The 13,583-nt window shown below is 38.2% G+C and overlaps 1 protein-coding gene across 4 annotated transcripts in view; it reads left to right on the forward strand.

Annotated features, from left to right (window-relative positions):
- Nucleotides 1-13,583, forward strand: part of NRXN3 (neurexin 3) — a 1,415,138-nt gene that overhangs the window by 780,834 nt on the left and 620,721 nt on the right. The gene's annotated exons all lie outside the window — the stretch shown is intronic.

A 13,583-nucleotide genomic window follows, 5' to 3' on the forward strand; every position in this document is an offset into this window, starting at 1 on the left:
AACAAGAAGAGTTACCTAAAATGAAGAGACAAAGGAACAATGCTCCAGTGAAAAGAAAGGAGGAATCCCCAGAGGAGCACTAAATGAAAATAGAGGCAAACAAACTATCAGGCATTGAGTTCAAAATAATGGTTATAAGGATGCTTGAGGAGCTCATGAGACCTACCGAGAACTCCAATGAAGTTACTTACTGTGAACTACATCAGCATGAAAAAGGATGAGGAAAGTATCAATAAGAGCCAGAAAGAAGTGAAAAATACAATATCTGAAATGAAAAACACAGTAGAAGGAATTAAAAAGCAGGTTAGATGAAACAGAGGATCAAATCAGCAAGCTGGGTGACAAGGTGGAAAAAAATTCCCAGACAGAGCACCAAAATGAAAAAAGACTCAAAAAGAACTAAGAGACCTTGAGGGAGCTGCAGGACAACATGAAACATAATAATATCTGTATAATGGGTATACCAAAAGGAGAAGAGGAGCAAGGGATAGAAAACTTGTTTGAAAAAGTAATGATAGAAAACTCTCATAACTTGATGAGAGACAAAGTCACACAAGTCCATGAAGCACAGAAGGTCCCCAAAAATATGAACCCAAAAAGGCCCACTCCAAGAAACATCATAATTAAAATGGCAAAATTTAAAGACAAAAAATCTTAAAAGAAGCAAGGGAGAAAGAACTAGTAACATAAAAGGGAGCTCTGATAAGGCTATCAGATGACTTTTCAACAGAAACTCTATAAACCAGAAGGGAATGGCAAGAAATATTCCAAATAATGAAAAGCAAAGGCCTGCTATCAAGACTAATCTACTTAGCAAGGTTCTCATTTAAAATGGAAGGCAAAATAAGGAGTTTCCCAAACAAAAACAAACAAATAAAAACTAAGAGAATACATGTTCATCAAATCAACATTGCAAGAGATGATAAAGGGTCTGTTTTAATAAGATGGAGAGAGAGACAGAACATATAGGTACAAAGGGAAAAATGGCAATGAGCAATAACCTTAAATAATAACCTATCAATAATAACCTAAAATGTACATGGATTAAATGCTCCAATGAAAAGCCATAGGGTGATTCACATAAGTATGGAAGGAAAAAAAAATAGATGTAAAAAATATTTTATTTAGAAACCAAGAAACTTACACTGGTTTGACTGTGGTTGAATACATGTCCCCACAGTTCCAATGTGCCTGTCCACTCACCTACTCCTTCCTATCCCCTGTCTACTGGCTACTGTTTTAAAGTTTGCTCTTCCCCAAATTTAGATTTTTATTACAGATCTAAAGCTCTTTCAATTTTATACTGATTAAATCAGTTTTAAAAAAAGCCATTGGGTAGCTGAATGGATAAGAAAACATGACCCACATATATGCTGTCTACAAGAGACCCATCTCAGAACAAAAGATCTATACATACTGAAAGTGAAGGGATGGGAAAAAATATTCTAAGCAAACAGACATTAAAAAAAATCTGGGGGACTTCCGGCCAAGATGGAGGCTTAGACGGACACGCTAGGTCTCCCTCTACAACTAGAGAGGAATACAACTACTTCAAAACAAAGGATAACTAGAAATTCCAGAAAATAAAACTACACGGAAGTCCAACATATGAAGTTATAAACCAGCGGTGCCATTTGGGCAGGTAAGAGTTAAAGAGGGCAGTGCTGTTTGCGGTCGCACCTGGACAGCGGCGGGGCGGCGAGGAATCCCGGATCCGTCAAGCCCCCGGCGGTGCGCGACCCCAGCGCTGGGGAGAGCGGCCGCCGCATCGCCTTGAACAGTGAGGCCCAGGGGGGCGGGAGGACGGATCCCGGTCTCCTAGCTGAATAACTGTGTGAATCCATCTTGGACCCCCGCCCCCAAAGAAAGCACCACAGGGCTGCGAAATAGGTCGCGGACAGGCAGGCGCCGGCGGTCGCTGATTTGTGACGCGTACGCAGGCACTGCCCCCTACAGCCGGCCCAAGAAAACAAAACGCATCTGTCAAAATGAGGCAGACAACTATAGAAATCCCGGTGGCACAACTCACCAGGCAACAGATAGAGAACCTGACAGATGAACAGATAAGAAACCTGTCAGAGGCTCAGTTCTGGGCCATTGTTATCAGGTGGCTTACAGAATTCACAAAAGAGCAGGAAAAAGATAAGAAAGAAGCGAAAAACTTTCATAACGAAAGGAACAAAACCGCATACGAGATAGATGGTGAGAAAAAAAAATCCAGAGTTCATTTCAACAAACTGGAATATGGAGAAGGAACAAGCAGTCAACCAATGCAGCGAGAGGAAATGGGAAGCAACAATGAGAGGATCAGAAACCTCTGGGACAGCTATAAAAGGCCCAACATAAGAATCATTGGTTTGCCAGAGAATGAGGAAGATGAACTAGAACTTGAAAAATTGAGTGAAAATATAATAAAGGAGAACTTCCCAGACTTGGGGAAGGGAATAGACTTGCAGGTCCAGGAAGCAAGGAGAGTTCCCAAGAGACTGGACCCAGGGAGAACCACTCCAAGACACATTATAATCAAAATGTCAAAAATTAAAGATAAAGAGAGAATCTTAAAAGCAGCAAGAGAGAAGAAAAGAATTATGTACAAAGGGGTCCCAATTAGACTATCAGCTGACTTCTCAAGGGAAACCCTACAGGCAAGAAGAGACTGGCAAGAAATATTCAAAGTAATGAAAATCCAAAACCTACAACCACGAATACTCTATCCAGCGAAATTGTCATTCAGAATAGAAGGACAGAGAAAGTGTTTCCAGGACAAAATAAAACTGAAAGAGTTCATTAGATCCAAACCACTGTTATATGAGATGTTAAAGGGACTGGTTTAAAAAAACAGAAGCTAGGGAGATGAAACAAAGGCAAACTAAATAGGCAACGAGAGTGGAAAAGGAACTGTGGGTACGGGAAGCATATTGGGGGGAGGTTAACAGGGAGGGGGAATGGGGAAAGGGAGGGAGATGATATAGGAATTGGGGATCAAGGTAGGAGGGAATGGAATAGACGGAGAGAGGTTGGGAGGAACTGTATGCACAACTAATGGACATAATCTAAAAGGGGGGGACAACTGGAGGGAGGGGGGCCACCGGGTGGAGGGTAGCAGAGGGAAGGGAAATTGGCACAAATGTAATATTTTAATCAATAAAACATATTAAAAAAAAAAATCTGGGGTAGCAATACTTACACCAGACAAAATACATCTCAAAACAAAGGCCATAGAAAGAGACAAAGGACACTATATAATACTTAAGGGAAAATCCATCAAGAAGATATAACCCATGTAAACATATATGCACCCAATATAAGAATACTTAAATATGTAAGGAAAATCTTGGAGGACTTCAAGAAAGATATAGACAGCAACCCATTCATAGTAGGGGATTTTAACAAACCATTGTCAACAATGGATAGATCTTCCAAGCAAAGAATCATCAAAGATGTTGTGGCACTGAACAATATTCTAGATCAAATGGACTTAATGGATATATACAGAACCTTTAAACCAAAGGAAGCAAAATATACATTTTTTTCTTAAAAGCACATGGAACATTTTCAAAGATACACCACATAGTAGGACAGAAAACAAGCCTCAACAAATTCAAGACCACTGAAATCAAACATCTTCTTGGATCACAATGGCTTAAAACTGGAAACAAACCTTAAGGAAAAAATTCAAACACATTCAAATTCATGGAGAATGAATAACATTCTATTAAATAGTGAATGTGTTAACAATGACATCAAGGAAGAAATCAAAAGTTTCTGGAAACAAATGAAAATGAACACACACATCCCAAAACCTATGGGACATAGTGAAGGCAGTCCTGAGAGGGAAGTTCATGGAAATACAGGCCTACCTAAAAAAGATGGAAAATTCTCAAATAAACAACCTAACCTTACATGTACAAGAAGTAGAGGAACAACAACAAACAAAGCCCAGAGCAAGTATAAGGAAGGAAATAAACTAGATCAGAGCAGAATTAAATGATATAGGCGTTAAAAGAACAATCCAAAGGATCAATAAATCCAGGAGCTTGTTCTTTGAAAAGATAAACAAAATCTACAAGCCTTTAATCAGACATCAAGAAAAACAAGGGCGAGAACCCAAATAAATAAAATCAGAAATGAAAGAAGAGAAATTACAACCGATGCCACAAAAATACAAAGGGTTGTAAGAAATTACTATGAATAATTACATGCCAAGAAATTTGACAACCTGGGTGAAATAGACAAATTTGGAGAAACACATAATCTTTCAAAACTGAATCAAGAAGAAGCAGAAAGCCTGGATAGACTGAAAACAACTAGTGAAATTGAAGCAGTAATCAAAAAACTCCCAGCACACAAAAACCCTGGACCAGACAGCTTCACAGGCAAAATTTACCAAACATTTAGAGAAAAGCTAACTCCTACCCTTATCAAACTATTTCAAAATTTTCAAGAAGAGGGAAGACTCCCAAACTTTTTATGAGGCCAGTAGTATCCTAATTTCTAAACCAGGTAAAAACACAACAAAGAAAGAAAACCACAGGCCAATATCACTGATAAACATAGATGCTAAAATCCTCAACAAAATATTGGCAAACTGGATCCAGCAATATGTTAAAAAGATCGCACACCATGATCAAGTGGGATTTGTCCCAGGGATGCAAGGATGGTATAATATTTGCAAATCAATAAATGTAATATACTACATAATCAAATGAAAGACAAAAATCACATTACCATATCAATAGGTGGTGAAAAGGCATTTGATAAAGTCCAGTACCCATTTATGATAAAAACATTCACCAAAATGGGAATGTTGGAGCATACTTCAGCATAATAAAGGACATATATGAGAAACCTACAGCCAACATCATAGGCAATAGGCAAAAACTAAAAGCTTTCTGCCTAAGATCAGGAACAAGACAAGGGTGTCCACTTTCACCACTTTTATTCAACATAATACTGGAAGTTCTAGCCACAGTGATCAGACAAGAAAAAGAAATAAAAGACATTCATTCTGAAAAGGAGGAAGGAAAACTCATTATTTGCAGATGACATGATAGTGTACATAGAAAGCCCTGTAGCCCCCCCCCCCAAGTACTTGACCTAATAAGTGAATTTGGCAAAATAGTGAGATACAAAGTCAATATTCAGAAATTGAAGGCAGCTTCATACACCAACAATGAAATATCAGAAAGAGAAACCAGGAAAACGATCCCATTTACTTTAGCAACAAGAAAAATAAAGTACCCAGGAATAAACTTAACCAGGAGATAAAAGACCTGTACTTGGAAAACTACAGAACATTGAAGAAACAAATTAAGGAAGATACAAATAAATGGAATCATATATTGAGTTCATGGATTGGAAGACTTAACATCATTAAAATGTCCATATTAGCCAAAGCAATCTATAGATTCAACACAATCCCTGCTAAAATACCAATGGCATATATCACAGATTTAGAACAAATATTTCAAAAATTTATATGGAACCAAAAATGACCCCGAATAGCCTCAGCAACCTTGAGAAAGAAGAACAAAGTAAGAATAATCACAATACCTGATATCAAACTTTATTACAAGCCACTGTATTCAAGACAGTCTGGTACTGGCATAAGAGCACACAAACAGATCAATGAAACAGAATGGAGAGTCCAGAAATAAACCCATGTCTCTATGGTCAATTAATATTTGACTAAGGGGGAAGAAGCATTAAATGGAGTAAAAATAGCCTCTTCAACAAACGGTGTTGGGGGAACTGGACAGGGACATGCCAAAAAATGAATCTAGAGCACCAACTTGCACCATACACCAGAATAAACTCAAAATGGATAAAAGACTTAAACATAAGCCATGACACCATAAAAGAGGAAAACATAGGAAGGAAGTTTTCAGATATCCCATGCAGCAATATTTTCACTGATATATTCTTTAGTGCAAGGGAAATAATAAACAAATGGGACTACTTCAAATTAAATAGCTTCTGCATGGCTAAAGTAAACATGATCAAAATGAAAAGAGAACCAACCATATGGGAAGACATATTTGCCAATGATACTTCTGACAAGGGTTTCATTCCCAAAATATATAAAGAACTCATATGACTCAATGCCAGGAAGACAAACAATCCAATTAAAAATGGGCAAAGGACTTGAAGAGACACTTCTCCAAGGAGGACATACAGATGGCCCATAGGCATATGAAAGTATGCTTAACATGACCAGTAATCAGAGAGATGCAAATTAAAACCACAATGCGATATCACCTCACACCTGTCAAAATGACCATCATTAACAAATCAACAAACAAGCACTGGCAAGGATGTGGAGAAAAGGGACCCCTCACGCACTGTTGGTGGGAATGCAGACTGGTGCAGCCTCTGTGGAAAACAGTATGGAATTACCTCAAAAAATTAAAAATGGTACTGCCTTTTGATCTGGCATTTCCACTGCTGGGATTATACCCAAAGAATCCTGAAACACCAATTAAAAAGAACCTATGCACCCCTATGTTCATAGCAGCACTATTTACAATAGCCAAGTGCTGGAAACAGCCTAAGTGCCCATCAGTAAATAAGTGGATCAAAAAAGCTGTTATACATTTACACAATGGAATACTATACTGCAGAAAAAAAGAAGGGAACTCCAACCTTTCATGAGAGCATAGATGGAACTGGAGAGTATTATGCTAAGTGAAGTAAGCCAGGCAGCAAAAAGACAAATACCATAAGATCTCAGCTATAAGAAGAACCTAATGAACAAAACAAATAAACGAGCAAAATACAACAAGAGGCATGGAAACGAGGAACAGACTGTCAGCAACCAGAAGAGATGAGGGAGGGGGATGAGGGGGGAAAGAAGAGGAAGGGTCTAGTTAATGAGCAGATATAAATGACCCAAGGACATGCACAACAGGGTGGGGATTGACTGTGGGATTGGGGAGTCGGTAGGGCACAGGAGAACAATGGGGGAAAATTGGGACAACTGTAATAGAACAACAATTTAAATAATTAAAAAAAAAGAATGTTCTTATTTTCTTATTGCCAAAATGAATGATTTCATATGCATGTACAACTCTCTTTAAAAATATGTTTGCAATTTTCTTTCCTTCCTGCCCCCACCCCTGCCACCAATTATCTTACCCACTGCTTTTGCATGACTTGGCTAGGATGTCATAGCGTGCATAATGTTCATTAACATACTTTTAAAAAACTGACACAGCTCATGCCTCCACTACAGACGCCACCAGCCACACTCCATACATGGCCACTGAGCACTGAGATGTGGTTAGTATGACTGAGGAACAGAATTCTTAATTCAATTTAATTTTACCTATTTAAGGATTGGTGTTCAATGTAGTCATTGGAAAATAAGTCAAATATGTGGAACGACTTAGGTATATAAATCTACTTTTTTAATTGTAAATTTTATGAAATTTCTATAAAGATAATATACAGAGGTGGTCAAAAGTAGGTTTAGAGTTGTTTGTATGGAAAATATAATAATAAATAAATAATAATACAAGAATAAACTGTGTTTTGCATATTCACAACTATAAACCTACTTTTGTCAACCACTGTGTTTGTAATAAAAATATTGAACCTTAATTGAGATGTGCAACCAATATAAAATACACACCATATTTTGAAGGCTTAATATAAAAAATAGAATGTAAATTTTGATTACATTTTGAAACGGTAATATTTTGAAAATGTTGGGTTAAGTGAAATATGTTATAAAAATTTTTTTCTAATTTTTTAAATATGGCTACTAGAAAAAAATATAAAATTACTTATTTGTTTTGCATTGCATTCCCATTGGACAATACTGACTTGGATTGCCTATTGGCTAAGGCCAGATCATTTAAGTTGGCATTTTTTTTAATCCATCGTGTTAATAATAATAAAAACAAATAAAACAAGAAATCACCTGAAAGACAAAGACAACTACCATATGATTTCACTTTCATGTGGAATCTAGAAATATTAAATGAACAAACAAAACAAACTCATAGATACAGAGAACAAACTGATGGTTGCCAGTTGAGAGATGGGTTAAGGAAATCAGTGTAAAAGGTGAAGGAGATTAAGAAGTATGAATTGCCAGTAATAAAAAGTGAAGGAGATGCTATCATAGGGTATATAGTCAATATTTTAATAACTATGTGTAGTGTCAGATGGGTACTAGACTTATCCAGGGGATCACTTTGTAAGGCATCAATGTCTAATTACTGTGTTGGATACCTGATGCTAAAATGATAAGGCCTTTCCGGTTGTCCTGAGTTGGGCCAAGATGGCCAGGCCTCATACCCCTGCATCAGTAAGTGCTGACTGCATATCACCCCGGGAAGAGCACTGTCTTGGTTGAGGTGGGTCTGTAGCCAAGGCTAACCTTGAGGGGCTCGCAGCTGGGGGCTGTGTACAGGCAGCACTCCCAGCAGCTTGGGCAACAATTCAGGGAGATTTGGGCAGCACATCACATTGTCAACTCTAACAATATTTTTATTAAGGATTTTACCTAAAAAATCTGGATTACTGTCATTTAAAAACATCAGATGTGTTGGCTAATACAATTCACAAATGAAGCTAAATCAGTTTTCTTAGGCCCTGGTATGAATTGTGTTTTTCTCTGTGATCCTCTGTCTCCCTCTTCTTATCTCATCTCTGGCTTAGCTTCAATTCCATTACTTGCCTGGCATTTGCTTTGGTTTGTAAATCCAGGCCAGACTGACTTGAGCCAGACTGGGGACCACATTTAGTGCCCTCTGTTGGTGGCAGACACCATTGGTCATCATTTTCTATTTGTCTAACTTTTTGTCCTTAAAGAGATAGATGATAGATAGATAGATAGATAGAATCTTAAAGCCTTGTTCAAATACTTGTTTATATTAGAGGCTTAACATATTCATTAAAAAATAAATATGTGTGACAACCAATAAGATCGTATCCTATAGCCACATCCTCAATGAATGCTTGTTTTGTCATATCCATGTTTCCCCACTCACCATTCAGCAGTAGAGAAACTAAGAATGAACACTCCTTTAAACCTTTGTTGGGAACTTGGGTATAAAGTTCAAATATGCATTATGTTTTTTGACACTCAAGAAGATTTAATGAATTTAGTGTGTTACTGTAGTTGATTTGAGAAAGAATATCTGATGGAACAGGGCACATACTGCTAGCAAGCGGAAAAAGTCAGCTGTGCATTTATTGTACAGAAAAAATATGGAAAAGGTCAGAAAGATTAAGACTTTTTATTTTTATAGGGGATGTTCCTGTTTTCCCAGTTCTGTACATTGCTGTGTAATTTTGTGGAACATGATTCTCAATGAAGAACCTTTAAAGAAGACAAAAAACTGGGAAGAGACTGTTTTCTAAATATATCCTTAGTTCTTTGGGCAGCAAGGTAACTCCAGTTAAAAGGCAGAACAAAGGCTCACCAGTGTTTTGGAATGAGGCTAGCTGGGACCTTGGGTGGAGCTCTTTGTGAAAAGGGGCTTTCCAGGCAGGCAGTTACAAAACACTGTCTTGTTCCTGCAGAAGTGTAGTGGCTTGGAGTTTTAAGAGAAACAGCAGTGACTTGAATTCTGGGTTACTTCTATCCGGAAAATTCCAGGCCCTTTATCATTTTTTTCCCTCCATTTTAAAATGATCCCTTTGAGGGAAATGTAGAGGCATGATCTCAACATTTCCATTTTAGAGATTAGTTAAGCTTGAATTTCCATGTATATCTTGCTTCAAGTTACCCATTAGTACTCATGACAGCAAAATCTTCCTTTCTCTCTTTTTCAACCCATTCTTTGTTCTAGCTTCTCTTTGGCTGCTAATGCAATATCACTATTTTGTGTGTATATGAGAAATTTGAAATTTGATTTATTTCACTAACATCTATTGACTCCCTGCCTCGCACTAGTGACCAAGGTCAGGAATGGTATAAAAGTGCTTCCATCAGAATGCCTAGTGGATATTTTTGCCACTTGGGCTACAATTCCATCCATAATTTTAATTCCATTTCATAAATGTGTAAGTAATTGAGAAACTTAAGAAAGGAATATGGGAGGTTGATAAAATGCAATAAAACACATCTTAGAGAACATGTTTTAGCCCTGAGAGAGTCTAGGACAAATTTGCCCAGATCATGGTTATACAAAAATTTATTTATTTATATGTGGCAAGAGGTATATGTACCCTGTGAAAACATACACAACCTGGGAAAAGGAGAGCTGACTTTTAGTCTTATTTCTAATACCATTTTACTTTTACAAAGTCACGAAACCTCTCGCTTAGTTTCTCTGTCTCTGTATAGTGATAAGAATAACAATTAGTCTGATAAATCCTATTGATTTCCCCTGGGGAGATCTGGAAGATAAAATTAAGTCATAGTATTAAGAAAGATGGCACAATATAAAAGTGGCATTATTATTCCTGTCCTCTAGAAGCTTGCTAAAATAATTTTCTAAGGTAACTGTCAGGCTGGTTTTGATGTGAATGTCCAGGTCTTTGAAATATAGGAGTAACAAAGGACTAAGAAGGGTTTCTTGACAACTCACAGTATTCTGCTCTTCCGCTATGGAAAAATAACTTTTTAATATCAAAAAGACAATTGTTTACTCTGAATTTGAACTATTAAACCAATAAGTGGTTATTAAATTCAAGAAGCTGTTATTTGCAGATTTACTTCAATTGCACGGGTGCCCTACCTACCTCAGTTGTTTCATTTAATTCCTATGAAGTTAGTACTTTTTATGGATGTGGAAACAAGTTCAGAGGAAGGAGTCTGGTCAGTTCCCCAAGATCACACAGCTCGTTGCTGTCTGAGCCTTGATATGAAACAGAACTATACTCCAAGTCAGAGCTACTTTCACTGTACTGTCCTGCCTCCTTGGAACTATCCAGCACACCTCCCCTTTCTCCTCTTCCACCTCCTTTACTCTCTTTATTATGTAGTGTTTGTCTTTGTCTTTCTTTTCCCCAAGGGTACATTTACCGACTCCTGTCTAGATTTGAATTTATGGACACAAAATAGGATAGAAGTTTTTGTTTCCAAGCCAGTGGGCTGGGTTTCCAGAGGCATAAATTCTAGGATTTAGTTATGTCCCATCGAAAATCACTGAAGGGTGGTATCTGTGGTGATGTCAGTGGCTTCTGTGATACCCCCTCGAGGGATAATTTATTCCACAGTCCTTAGACACATGAGTTCATGCACTCTGGAACAGGCTGCACTTGCCTTTCCCAGAAACCTTCAACCAGACAGGACCAGAGTGTAGATCAAGGTCTGTCAGCCCACTTCTTAATTGTCCGCTACAGACCTGTTGCTACTAAGGTGGAAATAATCTGCAGTATTTCCTGTTTCCTTTTTAATGACCCCCTTTATCAGCACTCACAATGAATAAGTGATGGGATTTGTTCTCTGAGACTCCTCAGCTTCCTGTGGTAATTTGCAAGTGAGAAGGGGAAATCCATTAGAAGTTGAATAGATTAAAAGATAATAGGGTTTGGAGAAGAGGACTAAGTGCATCACTAGTACATTCAGTAGGTTCATAGTTACAATGGCTGAGTCCAGGCTTCTTCCTTTCACCAAGGCACAGGCAGCATCACAGAGCCCTGGATAAGAGCTGAGGAAGGAAGGAAATGAGTTTCATAAACACACACTTGGGAGTAATAGTGTGTTCCCCAGGGACTGCCATTGCTTTACCCAGCAAGGTAGAAAAGGGATCCTCCTCCTTCCCCCAGCTTTAAGGTGTAATTGACAAATAACATGGTAAGATACTGAAGTGTACAATGTAATGATTTGATAAAGGAATTCTTAAGGATATAAAGGCAAAACTGAACACTGTAAAACACAAAGCATTTGAAACAGTGATAGAGTCTGGCTTCCCAAGCTTGGTCACAGATAGAGCTGTGAAATGCTAGGGGTTGGCATATAGAAAAGATCCTAGGGGTCTCCTGAGTGGCCCGAGGACTGGAGAAAAATTCTGGTGCTGGAAAACTTTAGCGGGGCTGTGCACTCACAACTGCTCCCCAATCTGCATTTGCTTTTAGAACCATGTGGGGACTGTAGGATCCCAAGAGTGGGTGGGAAATATTCCTCCAACACGTAAGAAAAAAGGCTCTTGTTCTATATGCCATCGATTCTGCACACTGTCTGGTTTGAAAGGAAGGGCGAACCCTGAAGTTCTCCGGCATTGGCAACTGTCTCAGTAGGTAGATCTTCAATTAGGACCCAGCTTCTCTCCATCTGTTATTTCTGGAGTATTTTGGCCTTCATCTGGAAGAAGGTGACAGGAAAGCATTCTGTTCTTGCAGAAAATTTGCTTGTCATCACAGTAACTGTGCAGTGTTGAAACAACTACTGCCTACATTGCTCTGCCTCTTGAAAGCTAGCATTTTGGTGTGAATCAACTAGGAAAAGTGATGCTCCCCTCCCACACATACACACGTCTGCACTCTACCTGAAAACCCGAGGCATAACACAAATGTCTAAAATAGTGAGCACTCGTACAGAGCTCTTCAGATAATATTTAAATTCAGCCACTTGTGAAGAGTCCTAACAGAAACTATGTAAACTGGTTCTAATAAAATAATTCTGATTTCCATGGTACTTTACAATTTTGCAATAGTGCTTTTTATATGTATATTTTTGCCCTTCTGCCAAGACCTTATAAGATAGTCACTCATTACTCCTTTCTTCTACAAAGAAAGTCAGGCTCGGTGGTTTTGCCCAGGGTATCAGAGCCTAAGAAAGACAGGACTATTAAATTCATATTTTTAAGTTATATATTTTTTCTCTTTCTATTTTGAGATATATTCTTTCTTCTGATACCAGGTTATAGGAAAGGGTAAGGGAGATCTAAAGTTCCTCAAAAGGTTAGGTCAAAAAGAGGCCATGGGAGGTTTTCCCTTAGAAGTTTACTTTGACCTTTTATCGTCACTGGAGAAGGCCAGTCTCTCTCCAGGGCATGTCTTGTGCCAGACGAGCATCCCCTAAATCATTCTGTAGAAAGCAGTGAGGCAGCATTTCTCAGAAGCAAAATACTTTGCTAAGAAGATACTTCGAAAAATCTGGAAAATATTAATAAATGATTCCTCTAATGATTTAACCTTTTTAATAGAAAATATTCTCTGAATAAAACATGGGAAGAGAAATAAAGCTCAGACTTACTGCAAAGTTTTCTGAGCCTCCTGATTTCTTCATTTTGGAAAGTACTAGGGTCATTGAAAATGATGTGCCATGAAGTAGAATGAATTTTTTTTTTTTTTTTTTTTTGGTTTTTCAATTACAGTTGTCCCCTTTTCCCCTAATTTCTCTCCCCCACCCATCCCACCCCCTCTCCCGCAATCATATCCCTCCCCGTTGTCCATGTCCATGAGTCTTTTATACGGGTTCTTTGACTAAACCCTTCCCTTACTTATCCCCCTTCTCTCCCTCTCCCCTCCCCCCTATTGACTGCTTTTCTGCTCTTTGTTCTATTTAGTTCCTTTGTTTGTGTTGCTCTTTAGTTTCCTGTATTAGGTGATATCATATGGTATTTTTCTTTCTTTGCCTGGCTTATTTCACTAAGCATAATTCTCTCTAGTTCCATCCATGTTGT

The sequence above is a fragment of the Furipterus horrens genome, unplaced genomic scaffold (genome assembly GCF_987537825.1).
Source record: "Furipterus horrens unplaced genomic scaffold, mFurHor1.1.pri manual_scaffold_3, whole genome shotgun sequence".
Classification (NCBI taxonomy): domain Eukaryota; kingdom Metazoa; phylum Chordata; class Mammalia; order Chiroptera; family Furipteridae; genus Furipterus; species Furipterus horrens.